Source organism: Giraffa tippelskirchi, chromosome 2 (genome assembly GCF_054371585.1).
Source record: "Giraffa tippelskirchi isolate mGirTip1 chromosome 2, T2T-mGirTip1v1.2.pri, whole genome shotgun sequence".
In the NCBI taxonomy this organism is placed as follows: Eukaryota; Metazoa; Chordata; class Mammalia; order Artiodactyla; family Giraffidae; genus Giraffa; species Giraffa tippelskirchi.
Genome location: NC_137276.1, coordinates 41,633,907 through 41,651,253, shown reverse-complemented (window position 1 = coordinate 41,651,253; position 17,347 = coordinate 41,633,907). Strand labels below are relative to the sequence as shown.

The 17,347-nt window shown below is 38.9% G+C and overlaps 1 protein-coding gene and 1 long non-coding RNA gene across 3 annotated transcripts in view; both read right to left on the bottom strand.

The window, feature by feature from the left end:
• PRKG1 (protein kinase cGMP-dependent 1) overlaps positions 1 to 17,347 on the bottom strand; it is a 1,340,287-nt gene that overhangs the window by 967,651 nt on the left and 355,289 nt on the right. The window lies entirely within an intron of this gene.
• LOC145532387 (uncharacterized) lies at positions 13,444 to 16,146 on the bottom strand. Its single transcript, XR_014073183.1, has 3 exons — positions 14,907 to 16,146; positions 13,899 to 14,813; positions 13,444 to 13,755 (listed from the first exon to the last, which is right to left on the bottom strand). It is a non-coding gene; the product is annotated as an uncharacterized LOC145532387 (long non-coding RNA).

The following is a 17,347-nucleotide window of genomic DNA, read 5'->3' as shown; positions in this document are numbered from 1 at the left end:
GTGAGGTAAAGAAGAAAACTTATGAAAAAGCTTAGAGCTCTCTGCATTTAGTTAGTACTGAGTAAGTGCCAACTACTACTGGCTCCCTGTTCCATTGTCAAGTGATGGGAATGGCACAGAGCCCAGCCACAGGCTGCCTGGGTGACATGGAACATAGAGCTCTTTCCATAGGGCACCAGGAGAACAACCCTTCACCTCTTCTCAGATTGTGGCAGAGACGGCTAATGGTTAGGGCCAGTGAGATCACGTGGATAAAGAATCTACACTGATTCAGTGATAGAAAGAGTAGATCCACAGAAACTCACTCTCTCTCCCTCTGCATAAGCTGTGAAAGGAAGCCCCAGAGTTTACCTACAGTCACTGACTTAACATGATCTTCATTTTCTTTTACACTAGCTGACTTCAACCTTCATGAGTTGTTTATCCTCACATATTCTTCCTCTGATCAAAACTGTCCATTCAACAGTTCTTAACTTTACCTAAGTTTTGGCCTTTGAAATATACTCATCAAAGCTAAACTAAAATTGCTAAAATGTTCTAAAGAGCTGATCTTCACCTTTTTCAATGTGACACACATTCTCTTCAGCTGGGAATCTGAATTGGGAGCAATCAAGATCCTCCACCAGGTTATATAACCTGGTTTATTTCCCAGGTTATAACCAATTAACCTGGTTTATTGTGGGCACTACTGCATGTGTTTTCTGCCATGGAACTCCTGTGAATTTAGGTAATGCATTGTTTTTCATTTTTCTTTTCCTGAAGAAAACATTTTTTTCAAAGCATTTCAAGATGGGTCTAGCAAGGATAGACAAACCTTTTAAAAAATCTTCCAAAGCCTACCAGACATGTTTTCATATTTGTTAACCCTACTTTAATGGACTTAATCAATATCTATCCATTTTGAGGAGGAAAATCTTCCCTTTCATTGATATTTCATGTCACAAAATGTTTACCACAGGAATATTTATTTGATGGCATGATTGCATTTACTGGAGGGCCTTGTTCAGAGTAGATGTTCAGTAAATATTTGTAGGTGATTATAATTACAATGCATGACAACCATGACCTTTTTATAGTTCCTCTTCAGTATTATACTTCAAAAGTACTCATTAGGCCACAGTGACAATCTAAAGGCACATTGAAACAAGCCAGTTTAAGAAAGAGTTCTTAGTTATTTTAAGAAACCTACATTTTTGGCCATCTTGATTAATTTTATTTTTAATCTGACAACAACAAATGTTACTTTTCATGAGCTAGGCTATGTTTCTTTAGGTTCTCCATTAGAGGATAAACAGTCCATAAGATTCAGATGCATTATTCATTCTTATGTTAATTTCTTGTAATGTCTTAGAATATTGTTGTTGTTCATTCACTAAGTCATGTCCGACTTTTTGTGACTCCATGGACTGCACCATGCCAGGCTCCTCTGTCCTCCACCATCTCCTATCAAACACATGTCTATTGAGTTGATGATGATATCTAACCATCTCATCCTCTGCTGCTCCCTTTTCCTTTTGCCTTCAATCTTTCCCAGCATCAGGGTCTTTTCAAATGAGTCAGTTCTTTGCATCAGATGGCCAGAGTAATAGAGCTTCAGCTTCAACATCAGTCCTTCCAATGAATATTCAGAGTTGATTTCCTTTAGGATTAACTGATTTGATTTCCTTGCAGTGCAAGGGATTCTCAAGAGTTTTCTGTAGCGCCACAATTTGAAAGCATCACTGTTCTTTATGGTCAGCCTTCTTTATGGTTCAACTCTTACAACCATACAGGACTACTGCAAAAACTATAGCTTTCACTATATGGACCTTTGTTGGCAAAGTGATATATCTGTTTTTTAATATGCTGCATTTCCTTCCAAGGGGCAAGTATCTTTGAATTTCATGGCTGCAGCACCATCCCCAGTGAGGATGGAGCCCAAGAAAATAAAATCTGTCACTGCTTCCACTTTTTGTCCTTCTACTCACATTAAGAGATTGGACCAGTAGCATTGATCTTAAATTTTTTCATGTTATTTCAAGGAAGTTTTTTCACTCTCCTCTTTCACTCTCATCAAGAAGCTCTTTAGTTTCTCTTCACTTTCTGCCATTAGAGTGGTATTATCTGCATATCTGAAGTTGTTGATATTTCTCCCAGGAATCTTCAGTTCTACCTTATGATTCATTCAGCCCAGCATTTCACACGATGAACTTTGCTTATAAGTTAAATAAAGAAGGTGGCAATATATATCCTTGTCATAATCCAGTCCCAATTTTGAATCAATAAGTTGTTTCTTGTCCAGTTCTAACCATTGCTTCTTGATCTGCATACAGGTTTCTCAGGAGACAGATAAGGTGGTCCTGTACTCCTATCTTTAGGAATTTTCCACAGTTCACTGTGATCCACCCAAAGGCTTTGCATAGACAATAAAGCAGAAGTAGATGTTTTTTCTGGAACTCCCTTGCTTTCTCCATGATCCAATGAACATTGAATATTTGATCTCTTGTTGCTCTGCCTTTTCTAAATCCAAATTGTATATCTTGGTAGTTCTTGGTTCACATATTACTGAAGCTTAGCTTGAAAGATTTTGAGCACAACCTTCCTAGCATGTGAAATGAGCAGTTGCATGGTAGTTTGAACATTCTTTGACATTGCCCTTCTTTGCGACTAGAATGAAATCTGACTTTTTCCAGTGCTATAGCCACTGCTGAGTTTTCCAAATTTGCTGATATTGAATGCAGGACTTTAACAGCATCATCTTTTAGGATTTTAAGTAGATCAGCTGGAATTATGTCATTTCCACTAGCTTTGTTCATAGTAATGCTTCCTAAGGATCCCTTGACTTCACACTCCAAGATGTTCAGTTTTAGGTGAGTGAACACACCACTGTGGTTATATGGGTCATTAAGACTGCTGTTTTTGTTGTTGTTGTTGTTATTGTTTTGTGTTTTTTTGTGTAGTTCTTCTGTGTCTTCTTGCCACTTCGTATTAATTTCTTCTGCTTTATTAGGTCCATACTGTTTCTGTCCTTTATCATGCCCATCCTTACACAAATGTTCTCTTGATAGCTCCAGTTTTCTTAGATCTCTAGTCTTCCCCTACTCCATAGTTTTCCTCTATTTCTTTGCATTACTCATTTAAGATGGCCTTCTTATCTCTCCGTGTTATTCCCTGAACTGTGCATTCAATTTGGTATATGTTTCCCTTTCTCCCTTGCCTTCCACTTCTCTTCTTTCCTCACCTATTTGTAGAGCTTCTTCAGACAACATCTTTGCCTTACTGCATTTCCTTTTCTTTGGGAATAGTTTCGGTCACTGCCTCCTGTATACTGTTATGAACCTTTGTACATAGTTCTTCAGGCACTCTGTCTACCAAATCTAATCCTTTGAATCTATTCATCACCTCCACTATATAAACATAAGGGATTTGATTTAGGTCATACTGAATGGCCTAGTGGTTTTCTCTAATTTTTTCAATTTAAGCCCACATTTTGCAACAAGGAGCTCATGAATCTGAGCCACAGTCAGTTCCTGTTGTGTTTTGGCTGACTGTATAGAGCTTCTCTCAGAGAAGGCAATGGCACCCCACTCCAGTACTCTTGCCTGGGAAACCCCATGGATGGAGGAGCCTGGTAGGCTGCAGCCCATGGGGTTGCAAAGAGTTGGACACGATTGAGCGACTTCACTTTCACTTTTCACTTTCATGCACTGGAGGAGGAAATGGCAAGCCACTCCAGTATTCTTGCCTGGAGAATCCCAGAGATGGAGGAGCCTGGTAGGCTGCAGCCCATGGGGTAGCGAAGAGTCGGACATGACTGACGCAACTCAGCAGCAGCAGCAGCTTAGAGCTTCTCTATCTTTGGCTGCAAAGAACATAATCAATTTTTTTTCAGTACTGACTATATGGTGATGTTCATGTGTGGAGTCATCTCTTGGGTTGTTAGAAGGAGTGTTTGCTATGACCAGGGTGTTCTCTTGGCAAATCTCGGTTAGCCTTTGCCTCGCTTCATTTTATACTCCAAAGTCAAATGTGTCTGTTATTCTGAGTATCTCTTGACTTCCAATTTTTGCTTTCTAATCTTCTGTGATGAAAAACACATCTTTTTTTTTTTTTTTTTTCTGGTGTTAGTCCTGGAAGGTCTTGCAGGTCAACTTCAACTTCTATGGCATTAGTGATTGGAGCATAGACTTTAATTACTGTGATGTTGAATGGTTTGCCCTGGAAATGAACTGAGATTATTCTGTCGTTTTCGACCTTGTACCCAATTACTGCATTTCAGACTCTTTTGTGGACCATGAGGGTTACTCCATTTCTTCTAAGGGATTCTTTCCTACGGTAGCAGAAATAATGTTCACATGAATTAAATTCAGCCATTCCTGTCCATTCTAGTTCACTGATATCTAAGATGCTGATGTTCAATCTTGCTTGACCATGTCCAATTTACCTTGATTCATGGACCTAACATTCCAAATTCCAATGCAATATTGTTCTTTACATCATCAGACTTTACTTTCACCACTAGACACGTCCACAATTAAGCACTGTTTCCGCTTTAGCCCAGCTGCTTCATTCTTTCTGAAACTATTAGTAATTGTACTCTGCTCTTCCCAAGTGGCCCAGTGGTAAAGAATCCACCTGCCAATGCAGGAGTAGCAGGAGATGCCTGTTTGATCCCTGTATCAAAAAGATTCTCTAGAGTAGGAAGTAGCAACCCACTCCAGTATTCTTGCCTGGAGAATCCCATGGATAGAAGAGCCTGGCAGGCTACAGTCCATAAGATCTCAAAGAGTTGGGATACGAATGAGCACGCATGTTTCAGAGCAGTAAACGCATTTTATGGGCAACAGAACATATGAGGTGAACACATTTATTTGAAAGAAAATAAGAAAGCTGGCCAAAATAATATGATTGCAAATATTTTAAAATATTTTAATAATTTTTTTTGCTGTTTTTTTTCTTGTGTTGAAGTATAGTTGATTTATAATGGTTATATTAGTGTCAGGTACAGAAAAATGATTCAGTTATATACATACATATTATTTTTCTGATTATTTTCCCTAATAAACTATTACAGAATATTGAGTATAGTTTCTATCAATTCTTTGATTCCATGCAATAATTCTAACTTTTTGTAAGAAGGCAATGTTTTTAACTTACAGTGAAGACTGCAGATATTTAAGTGACTGAACACAATAACGTATGCATAAATGAAAAAGCACTGGGCAAGTTATTCTTCTAGCTCACATGAAGGTCAGTAAGTAGAGGCTTATGTTATGATAAAGAAAGCTTCATGTTGAAAGTAACTTTTCTTTTTAACTCTAGTCAGTCTCTTCTTGCTCAGGTATAAAGAAATACAATTACCCAGTTTTTTCAAAGACAAAGGTTGCAAACCTAAATTATATCTTTCAGAATCTCTGGAATAATTTCTTGACTATTTTGTTCCCATTAATTTAATAATTTTCAGGATATTAATAAAGAAAAATTACTGCAGAACTGGTGTGGTTATGTCCCAGAAACCTATTTACTCCCATATTCTATAATCTTCAGAAATGTGTGTCTGGAGAAATTTAAGGAGTCAGAGGAACGCCAGACCTCATATCCAGACCCACGTTGATAAACCAATAACTCTATTATCTCTTAAGTGCTGTCACTTGAAAAATATGTGAGTTGACTTGAAAACTGAAATGAGGTCAGTAGTTGCATTTAAACTTTTACCAGTTTTCACAACTAATTTAAAGTGTGAATGGTAAAATAAATTGAGAATTTACAGACTATTACCTTTCAGATAAGGATCTTAGTCCTGTAACAGAAACACATAATCGTATGCCTATTCAACTGCTTCAAGTCACATGATCTTAGGCAATCCCAGTAACTTAAGTGCAAGCTACAAATATCAAGTGTAGGTGGACAGTTCTTGACCTGTGACACAAGATGAGAGGAGCCAGCAGCTTTCACAGATTACTGGATATCTCATCAAAATCAGTATCTGGCAAATAGCGTTACCCCCCTTCTCTAAAAAATAAAGGATAAAAGCATTCTCTTCTAAGGATTGTTGGCTTTTTGTTGAAATCAGAAATATATGCAAGCTTAATCATTACAATAACAAAGCCAACATTCATGGACCTATGTGTTTTGTATACCTAACTCATTTAGTCCTCATCAAAGTCTACTACTGGGCTTCCCTGGTGGCTCAGTGAGTTAAAAACCTGCTTGCAATGCGGGAGACCTGGTTTCGACCCCTGGGTTGAGAAGATCCCCTGGAGGAGGGCATGGCAACCCACTCCAGCATTCTTGCCTGGAGAATCCCCATGGGCAGAGAAGCCTGGGAGGCTGCAGTCCATGGGGTCTCAAAAAGTCAGACACAACTGAGTGACTAAGCACACAGCACAGCTGTTGTTATTTCCATTTTATAGATCAGAAAACTAGTTTAGGGAAGTTAAATAAGTTGCTCCTGACTACTCACCAAGCGGAAATTGATTATGTGCTAGAATTTTAACCTAGGTTATCCGATTCTAGAGGCTGCACTTTTAATTTATACTTAACTAAATAAGTTTAGTGTTAACTATGGTGAGAGCTTCTTGTCTCAATCTAAATAATCTAAATATTTTTCCATAACAGATAAAAAGGTAATTATAACTGTGTTATACACAAATATCTCACATCGTAATAATACTGTGCTTTTTAATAGAATGCTCACAAAAGACCTTCCATATATATATATTTTGTGTGTGTGTGTGTGTGTGTGTGTGTGTGTGTGTGTGTATTCAGGGAAGTGTAATGTGCCTTTACTTTCTTATATAAAAATGCACCTGTCATGAAGCATTATTACCTAAATAACTCTACGCAATGTAGTTTAATGTATAGGTCAAGGATTTGGTGCTGGACAGACCTGAATTGGAATCTCACCTCTGTCAATTATTATCTGTGTGATAATGGGAGAGGCCTTGCTTGTTTGTTTTGTTGTTAATTTCACTCAGCATCCATTTTTTTCCATATGTGAGTAATATAAAAATAGTATCTATTATCTAGTTTTGTGGGATTAAATGAGATAACATATAGAAAGTCTTTATGTCATGTCTGCTGCACAGTAACAGTTCAATAAATATTTTTTAATATTAAAATAACACTAATAACATCCAGTTTTTAGGAACAGCATAAGGAAAAGGTATGCTCAGTGTATTTATGAGCTTTCAGAAGTAAGAAGAAAGATGTCTTATAAAAAACTGCCTGATAAGGTCCAAGATTTAATTGAATACCACTGTATCTAAGGTGCATTTGAGAAATAAAATAATGCTTGACCTTAGCTTTCAAATAGCTCATCTAAATAAGTGAGTTTTTTCCTATAAATTTTTAGAAGATAGGTTTTAAAAATACTATATTCCACTGACTTTGATGGTGTATGTATAAGACTTAACACACATCCTGACACACAGTTGGTCCTTAGAAAATGTTGGAAGGTAGGTGAATTTTTTTGCTATTATTTTCTTCTTCTGTCTGTATATTCTTTGCTGTTCTGAGCACTACAATAAGAACCACACTATCGCCTAGGAAACAAGTCCTTGGACCAGGAAAGACAGCTTTATTATATTCAAGGGCAGGCAGTTTTGTTGTATTTTTCACATTCTGGAGACCAGAGTCATGTCAAACTAAAGAATGAAGCACTTTCCAGATTTACACAACGGTGAGAAAAAGAGTGATTGGCCATACTTATTCAGGTTGACTCTCTCAGGGTGAGAAACGTTTGTTGTTTTTTCCTAATATTGACACCAAAGTTTCTTTCAGTAACAGAGAAAAGCACAGCTGTCACTGGCCTCAGGAATCACAAGCAAAGCTGAGTTTCTCTTTCCAGCTGAGTTCATCTCCAGATAAAGAATTACTCAACTGAGAGCTCAAAGGTGGTGATTGTATTCAATATGGCAGCTTCATGGAATTAGTAAGGGCTTGAAATGAGGCTACTTCAATTGAGATGTGCTGAGATATACTGAATTGCACATATGTGCTCAGTTGCTGAGTCATGTCTGCCTCTTTGTGACACCATGGACTGTAGCCTGCCAGGCTCCTCTGTCCATAGGATTCTCCAAGCAAGAATACAGGAGTCAGTTGTGATTTCCTCCTCCAGGAGATCTTCCCAACCCTGGGATCAAATCCAAGTCTCCTGTATTGGCAGGTAGATTCTTTAGCACTGAGCCACCTGGAAAGCCCACCAGGCTCTGCCGTCCCTGGGATTCTCCTGGCAAGAACACTGGAGTGGGTTGCCATTTCCTTCTCCAATGCATGAAAGTGAGAAGTGAAAGTGAAGTCACTCAGTCGTGTCTGACCCTTCACGACCCCATGGACTGCAGCCTACCAGGCTTCTCCGTCCATGGGATTTTCCAGGCAAGAGTACTGGAGTGGGGTGCCATTGCCTTTTCTGTACTAAGTTGCAAAGGCTTGCTATTAAAAAAAAAACAGAATTTAATGCAATGGGAGATTTCCTAAGACTCTCCATATTGTGGTTTACTAGCATTTATACTGCATATTTTTAATTATGATATGATTAAGTTCCACAGAGCCTCCAGACAGAAGTAATTTCATTAACTCTCTAGATAACAATAAGTACAGTAAATAGCGCATGCTTTCTAAGTGCCAGGTACTATGCAAAGCATGTTCCATCCATTATCTCATTTAATCTTGCTCTATAAAAACTTACACTATTAACTCCATTTTACAGATGAGCTAACTGAGCCTCAGAGCATTACAAGTATAATTAGAATCAACTTGCTTCTAATTATACAGCTAAAACTGGGCAATATTGAGGTATGTGTGACTCAGAGACTATGTAATACAACTTATGTCCACAGCCTCCCAATCAATCAGTGCTTATTGAAGCACTGAATTGTACCATATATACAAAAAAATTAAAATGTTTTTTATTAAATCCCACTAAATCTTTCAGAGATAAAAGGACATCTTCTTCCAGAGAAAACATTCTTCTGAAGCATTTGACCTGATCTGCTTCCCAGAAAACGCAGTCAAGCTGCAGACAAGGTGAAGTGCTTTCTTCTGTTATTGAATAAAACAACTCAGGTCAAATTGTACCTGCAGGTACTTACGATCCAATTATACTCGATTTATTGCTAAATCGCTTATGTCAGTAACTAAACCTGTTAGAAGAAAAGATTTACTCCCAAGTATTTCAGGATAGAATGGTGAGTTATAAAATACATCTTTGCCTTTTATTTTATTTCTGAAGCTATTTACTTTTGTCACCAGACAGGCAAATTTCCCTATTCAACTCTGCAATATATGCAAAACCATGGTTATTTGAACACTTGTTTCATTTTATGAGAAGGTAGTGATTCAGTGGTAAAGAATTTGCCTGTCAATGCAGGAGTTGCAGGAGATGCCCGTTTGATCCATGGGTCAGAAAGATCAGCTGGAGGAGGAAATGGCAACCCACTCCAGTATTCTTGCCTGAAAAATCCCATGGACAGAAGAGCCTGGTGGGTTATAGTCCACAGGGTTGCAAAGAGTTGGACACGACTGGATGACTGAGCATGCACGCAGTGATTAGGAGACAGTCAACCCATTTTAGTAGGCAGATGCCTGAAAAATAAATCCCAGAGAGACACTTAAAGTCTATCTTCAGTCCAATCTTAAAGGACATCAACCCTGAATATTCACTGGAAGGCGTGATGCTGAAGTTGAAGCTCCATTATCCAGGCCATCTGATGCAAAGAGCCAACTCCTTGGAAAAGACCCTGATGCTGGGAAAGATTGAAGGCAAAAGGAGAAGGGGGTGGCAGAGGATGAGATGGTTACATAGCACCATAGACTCAATGGACGTTAATCTGAGCAAACTCTGGGAGATAGTGGAGGACAGAGGAGCCTGGCATGTTACAGTCCATAAAGTTGTAAAAAGTCAGACATAACTATGAACGAAAAACAAGAATAACTCAGTTCAAAGCTTCTAAAAGACATATATTGTCTGATGACTATGAGTAAGAATCCCTTTCAGTTCACTAGCTTCACGTATCTAAAACAGTGGCATTACATGGATGGTAGTCCATGGGACTGGAAGAAAGGAAAATCAACAACAGCACTACAAATTCACCAACAGCACAAAGCCAGAAACTGTTAACTAGATCGAAGAATGATGTTCTTGGTTCCTTTCTTCTGGGGATATATAAAATAGTTCAAACATGTCATTTCATTTATCTGTACACTCTTTCCCTGGAGTAGCGGAGCTCCGTAGTGATTCCCATTCAGCAACAGATAACACAGAAGCAGAAATGACTGCACAGACTTGGCCCAAGTCCTCTAATCAGTTGATTATATCCACTTAAGCACTCAAAATCTCCTTCATAGAAACAAAGGGCAGAAGAAGAGAATGTTGAGCTACCTAGAAAGTTTTCAAAGAAGAAAACTCAGAATTCACAGGAATTTGGTAGAACCCAATATTGACATTGTGTTCAGTTCAGTTCAGTCGCTCAGTCGTGTTCAGTTCTAGCTGACTCTGACTCTTTGCGACCCCATGGACTGCAGCACACCAGGCTTCCCTGTCCATCACCAACTCCTGGAGCTTACTCAAACTCATGTCCATTGAGTCGGTGATGCCATCCAACCATCTCATCCTCTGTCATCCCCTTTTCCTCCTGCCTTCAACCTTTCCCAGCATCAGGGTCTTTTCCAATGAGTCAGCTCTTCACCTCAGGTGGCCAAAGTATTGGAGTTTCAGCTTCAGCATCAGTTCTTCCAATGAATATTCAGGACTGATTTCCTTTAGAATTGACTGGTCGGATCTCCTTGCAGTCCAAGGCACTCTCAATAGTCTTCTCCAACACCACAGTTCAAAAACATCAGTTCTTCAGTGCTCAGCTTTCCTTATGATCCAACTCTCACATCCATACATGACTACTGGAAAAACCAGAGTTTTGACTAGATGGACACTGTGTACTTTATCAAAACTGTCAAGATTTCCATGGTGTATTCTCATAGAAAGAAATGGCAAGGATCATATTTAAGTTAGCAAGCAGTACTGCATGAAGTGTTATTACAGAAATTATTTAACTATCATGGAATGTGTCCTGACTTAGACAAAATGAAAGCAAGTCAAAGACGTAGGACTTCTGTAATAAAGTCAACAGAAAAAAATTTAAGTACAAATTTTAAGCAATTTGTCAAGTCTGCCTTGAATTTGAAATATGTCAACTTATGCATAGAACTTTCACAAAATATTCAAGAATCCAGCTTGCTTAAAGATAATATTCTCAGGCTTTCCCTCTATCCAAAAATTTTCCCTAGAGAAAATGTTTAATAAAGTCTTCTTATATCCTCTCATTTGGTGCCAATTATTCTCCTTCGATGGAATTTTCCTCTGGCTTCCCTACTCTGCCCAACTTTGTAACTTCTCTCTGATTCCAGCTTGCCTTTATAAGATCCTATTTGGTATTTTCATAGCATGAATGATCCTCACCATATACCACTTTTCATTATAATCTTAAAAACTTACCTATATTGTAAAACTTGCAATGCTGTGATGTTAGCCAATACTAAATGGGTTCTTACCAACAACTTGACACTATGCTAAATGTTTTCTATATACAATCTCATTTAATCCTTACAATATGCTGCTGAGATAGGCACATTTATCACTCCCATCTTAGATATCTGAAAAGCAAGAAACTTACCCAGATTCTTATGGTACCTTATCTTCAGAAAGTTAGAAAAAGGACTGACTGCTAAGAGACAAAAATTTCCATATTTTTACTCATCCAACAGATATGTACTGAAAGCCTACTGGGCCCAGAGTCTGAATGAGCAAACATAAGTAAGTACATGTAATAACTCTCCCCAAAGTGCTCTCAGGCTAAAGGAGAATACAGTCAGGCAAACGTACAATTGGAAACATTGGCGCAAATAAGCCATAATATAAAGCATGTGTGAGGTGTCACAGCACAGAGTAGCAAGGGATTATATTAGAGAAGGATCTGCAGAGGATGTTTGGGCTGGCTTGGTGAGATGATTAGGCAAGATGAGAAGAATGGTAGGCTCAAAGGACCATGACAGGGGAGAGCCTGTTGATTAGAGGCTGGAACAGGTGTGCTGGAGGGACAGCAGAGTCAGGTCAGGAAGACTCTGGCATAAGCAGGCTACAGAAGCCAACTGTACTCTGTAGGGCTAAGGAGACGTTGATAGATGGTTAAGCAACAGGGGACTGCTAATGAGAAGCATGGTCACAGGAGTGGTGATCATCAGAACAGAAATCAGGTTACCCTTGACTTCTCTCTCTAGGAGCATCCCATCGTGCATGCTCTGCATGCTTGATGTCTTGCCTGTCCTGGCTTCCTCATTACTCTGTTTTCTCTCTTTCTTATGTTTTCATTGTTTTTGCTTTCAATCACTTTAACACGTCACCAGTTCATCCTGTGTAGCATTTGTTATGCTTACTTAATGTCATTCACACAGACTGAGAGCCAAGGTTATCTGTGTGTGTGTGTGTGTGTGTGTGTGTGTGTGTGTGTGTGTGTGTGTGTGTGTGTGTGTGTGTGTGTGGTTAGAAGAGCGAAATGAACAAAGATGAATAAGACATAGCCCCTGCCTTTCCAATAAAACTTGGGGGCCGCTCTTATACTCAAAGCAGGTATTGGTAAATCATTTACACGTTTGCTCTCTTGAACACCAAATTATTTGTACATGTATGGAAGTCTCAATTGGCTTTTAAAATATTTGTGGCTGATGTGTCATAATAGGAGAAAGTTCTTATAAAAATTAAACACTATGTATATACATATGCATCATATACATAATAAAATCCCTCAGTAGTTGGGTACACAGCTGGTGCTCAGAGAAAAAAGGTAAGTTAAATCTGAATCTAAAGCCTAGTTTGACTATTAAAATTTTAATCCTATTGATACCCTCAGAGCAGAAGGGAGGAGGAGGAAATTAACCTCTTGGAGGCAAAGGGACCTTTTCACACCTAGTAAATTACACCCTACAGCCACACACCTATCAGCTGACCCCATCAATGGAGATCACCAGCTTCTTCCACCTAGGGCTGCAGACCATGTGTGGGAAGATCTCTCAGCTGTTAAATAAAGTCGGGAGTACGTTTTACACATCGAGCTCAAAAGATGTTTGACTACCCACTCATTTTGTGCAATTCCCCAAGCCTGATACAGAATAAAAAAGCCATGTCATGAGTTGGTGACTGCTGCTCAAAGTTTTCTATAAGAGACCTCAAAAAGGAATTTTGAAATGTATTAGTACTTGACAGAATGTCTTGAATTCTAAGGCATCAGCAATAACACTGGCATTGCAATTCAGTTTTGCCCACCTATGTCTTTAGAAAGAATGAAACATTCCATAGATATAAGAACTCTTTAAAGTAATAAAACCACATATTTTTTAGCTTTAGGAATGCACATGCTGCTTTCATATGAATCATCACAATTAGTTATCTAGTTTTTTTTTAATCCATCAAAGTATTTTTTTTTCAAAGTATTATTTTTATACATTAGCTCTCAGACTCTCTGCACATACTTTACCCAAAGAGGCATTTGAGTAAGGCTCCTAGGGATAATCCGTCTCAGATTTTCTATATGGGTTTAAAATGAAACAAACTTCAAAGTTCACTGGAAATATAGACAAGGTATTATTAACCCATAGAGTAAGTATTCTATGAAAGCTGCTGCTGCTGCTGCTGCTAAGTCGCTTCAGTCATGTCCGACTCTGTGCGACCCCATAGACGGCAGCCCACCAGGCTCCACGGTCCCTGGGATTCTCCAGGCAAGAATACTGGAGTGGGTTGCCATTTCCTTCTCCAGTGCATGAAAGGGAAAAGTGAAAGCGAAGTCGCTCAGTCGTGTCTGACTCTTAGCAACCCCATGGACTGTAGCCTACCAGGCTGCTCCGCCATGGGATTTTTCAAGCAAGAGTACTGGAGTGGGGTGCCATTGCCTTCTCCGTCTATGAAAGCTGCTGCTGCTGCTGCTGCTAAGTCGCTTCAGTCGTGTCCTACTCTGTGCGACGCCATAGATGGCGATTTTCACTGGTGCTCTTGTGACTGACAGAAAACCTCTATTCCTTATAAGGAGGGAAAACTCAGTTGTATCCAATTTAGGGGAAAAATCAAATTAAGTGTGAGATGAAAACCTTGAAGATGCAGTCCAGATGAAGACAAATGAATTATCCAAACAGGACCTTTCTACACATTATTTCATCACTTCTCACTCTTGACCAAAATGCTCAACATCATCAAATTGTATAGCTTTCTCTTAAATCTCTGTGCTTAAACTATTCTCATATGTAATTCCCCACAATACCATATATGTATTCAAAACTTCTAGGACAGTGGAAATAGCATTGAAATTGACCTGGAATTGAATATGATCTCTGCCATTTACTGACTGAGTAGTCTTGGACAAATGGCTTCGATAATCCAAGCTGTGTTTTCTCATAGGGATGCTTTAAGGACTAAGTGGGATAAATAGCACCTAGCCTGAGTTCAAAATACAGACGAACTCAAGAAACAGGCTCTCCATCAATAATGTTTTGAATTAGTGATCAAAATGCCCCACTCTCCCATGAAGATACTGTGGTCACATATTCCCTTTTAAAAAATCTCCTTATTCTTTTATAACCTTTAAAATGAACTTGCTCAAAGCACACTTTATTAGAATAAGCAGCACCTATTACCTTTGCTTCTTTGCCCTATGTATGCCCAGTATCATCAACTGCCTCTCACATGACCAATCAAGCTTCCCAGGTGGCTCAATGGTGAAGAATCCTCCAATGCAGGAGACAGGTGTTTGATCCCTGGATCAGGAACATTCTCTGGAGTAGGAAGTGGCAACCTACTCCAGTATTCTTGCCTGGAAAAGCCCATGGACAGAGGAGCCTGGCAGGCTACAGTCCATGGGGTCACAGAGTCAGACACAACTGAGCACATGAGCATGCGTGTCCAGGAGCAATCATATTTTACAATATACTACAATTGTGAATCTGTTGGCAGATCACCAATGACCATTTATTCTTTTGTATCTCATTAATAAATATAAAGATAAATTACTCATTTTCCCATTAAAAAAGTTCCTTTATTAGCACAGTATTTTGAAAGAATATATCAGAATGTTAAGAGATGAGCACTCATTTCTCCTAATTTAAATGGTAGTAGGCAGAGTTTCATTACAAAACTGTTCTATACTGTCATGTAGTTTGAAAACCATATCCCATTCAAGTTAATATTTGCTTGTCCAATTTTTCTGGTAATTACAATTATTTTAGGAACATGCCTTGAATAGAAACCAATCCGAGGCCACAAACATGAGACCAGTGGGGACATAGAGTCTGAATTACAGAACTTGATGATGGGCTGCTGGCTGCTCTCACAGGGAGAACTTAAAAGGCCATCCTTGACTCTGACATGTGTGTGCTCAGTCACTCAGTCATGTTCGACTCTTTGTGATCCCACGGGTTGTAGCCTGCCAGGCTCCTGTCCACGGGATTCTCCAGGCAAGAACACTAAAGTGGGCTGCCATTTCCTCTCCAAGGGATCTTTCTGACCCAGGGATCGAACCCGTGTTTCTTACATCCCCTGCATTGTAGGTGGATTCTTCACTGTCTGAGCTACCAGGGAAGCCCCCCAGACAACATAAGGTTTATAAAAATGTATCAACGTCCACAAATTCAGTCCTCATGAGGAAAGTAGATGGGAGCTCAGAAATATAAGCCTACCTTTTACTTCTATGACTTGCTTTTTTCCTGAGGGTATGCTTACTCCTTTTATTCACAGTTATTTTCAGTTCACCAAGTGCTATACATCAAGCTGGAAACTAGAGGAGGAAAGTTTGGTGTTATAATTCAAACAGTTTGCAGAAGAGTTGATCTGGTGTGTATTTAATTAGCCACATAATTGTTACTGTACTGTGTCATAATTAGGTGTGATTGATGAGTGGTTTATGTAAATGAGCATATTGCAACTGCTGTCAATACAGAAATTTTTTGGTAAGACCTTACAATGTATAAATTATGTTCACATACGTGATCTCATTTAATTATTTTTATCTTTTCTTTTTCTTTTTTCCCTGCCAACTCTAGTACTGTAAGGGTCAGTTGGGGGGAAAGCAGAGAGAATTTCATCATAGATAACAGGGGCTCTGAGATTCTCAGGATCACTGACGGAAGTAGTGTGGCTTTTAAAAAAACATTGCAGGAGGTTGAGAGGTACACTCACCCAAGTGAAAGTTCAGGCTTTGTTCTGTGACCTTGCACAGCATTCTTACATTATCTGAATCATAGTTTTCTCATCTGGAAGAGGAGGAAGAGGGCTAAACTGCCCTAGGTCCAGAAAGACTAGACCTCAGTATACTTCTTGTTTGTGTCCCTTACCAGGTGGGACAAGGATTGAATATATTCCACAGCCTTAAATCAGCAGCAAGAAGCATTGGTTTCCCTTCCTTTTCATCTCAATATTTAAGGTACAGGAAAAATAATACTCCTTTCTCCTACTGGAAGGTCCAGGAAATTCTTCTGATTATTCCTTTATTCCTGGTTTGTGTCTCTAAGATATCAGGATACAAACAATACATTGAAGTCTAGACTTTCCTGACCTAGGACAGCATGGTCCTTAAACTATGTAGTGAGATTCACCTACAAAAATAAAAGTGAAAAATGAGATGAAATAGCCTCTGGAAAGGAAGGGAGAGAGAGATGGAGCTGTAATGCTGTGTCAGAATGTCTACTCTTCTAGGAAGGGAACCAGACAGATTTATTAAAGCCAGAATCCAGTAAGCAATCTTCTCTCTTTTAGGACCTAAGGTCTGATGTAGGAGCTAAGGTCTTTGCTCCTTCTCCCAAACATTACTTAAATTTAGACTATGCCCAAGACTATCTAGATCACCAGTTATAGGGAAGAATGTTATATATCACTCAAGAGCAATTCCTCACACGTGTAGCCCTCACAATCACCAAATACACACACTGCAACTTACCGGGAACTATGCTGGCCTCTAAATATCTTTCTGTATCAATGTGCAATCATAATATTAGCCCATATCTCAAGCCTATGACATAACTAAACTGAAATAATAAAACATTGTAATAACCAACTGCTAAAAAATGCTGCTAGATAATATCACCCATAAATTATGCTTCACCATATGGCCCTGAGATTAGCCACATACTGAACAACTTGGCAACATGTCCCATCAAAGAATGTGTTTTTAGAGTGGGAACAAAATTGTGTACTCTGTTATTTGGGGCCTGGTAATCATCTACTAGTGAAAGTTAATTCATCAGAGATGAGTCCATAAATAAATTAAGGCATATATTCACACACATCTCCACATATATATCCATCACAAATTTGCCTATTTATCCTTATATATTT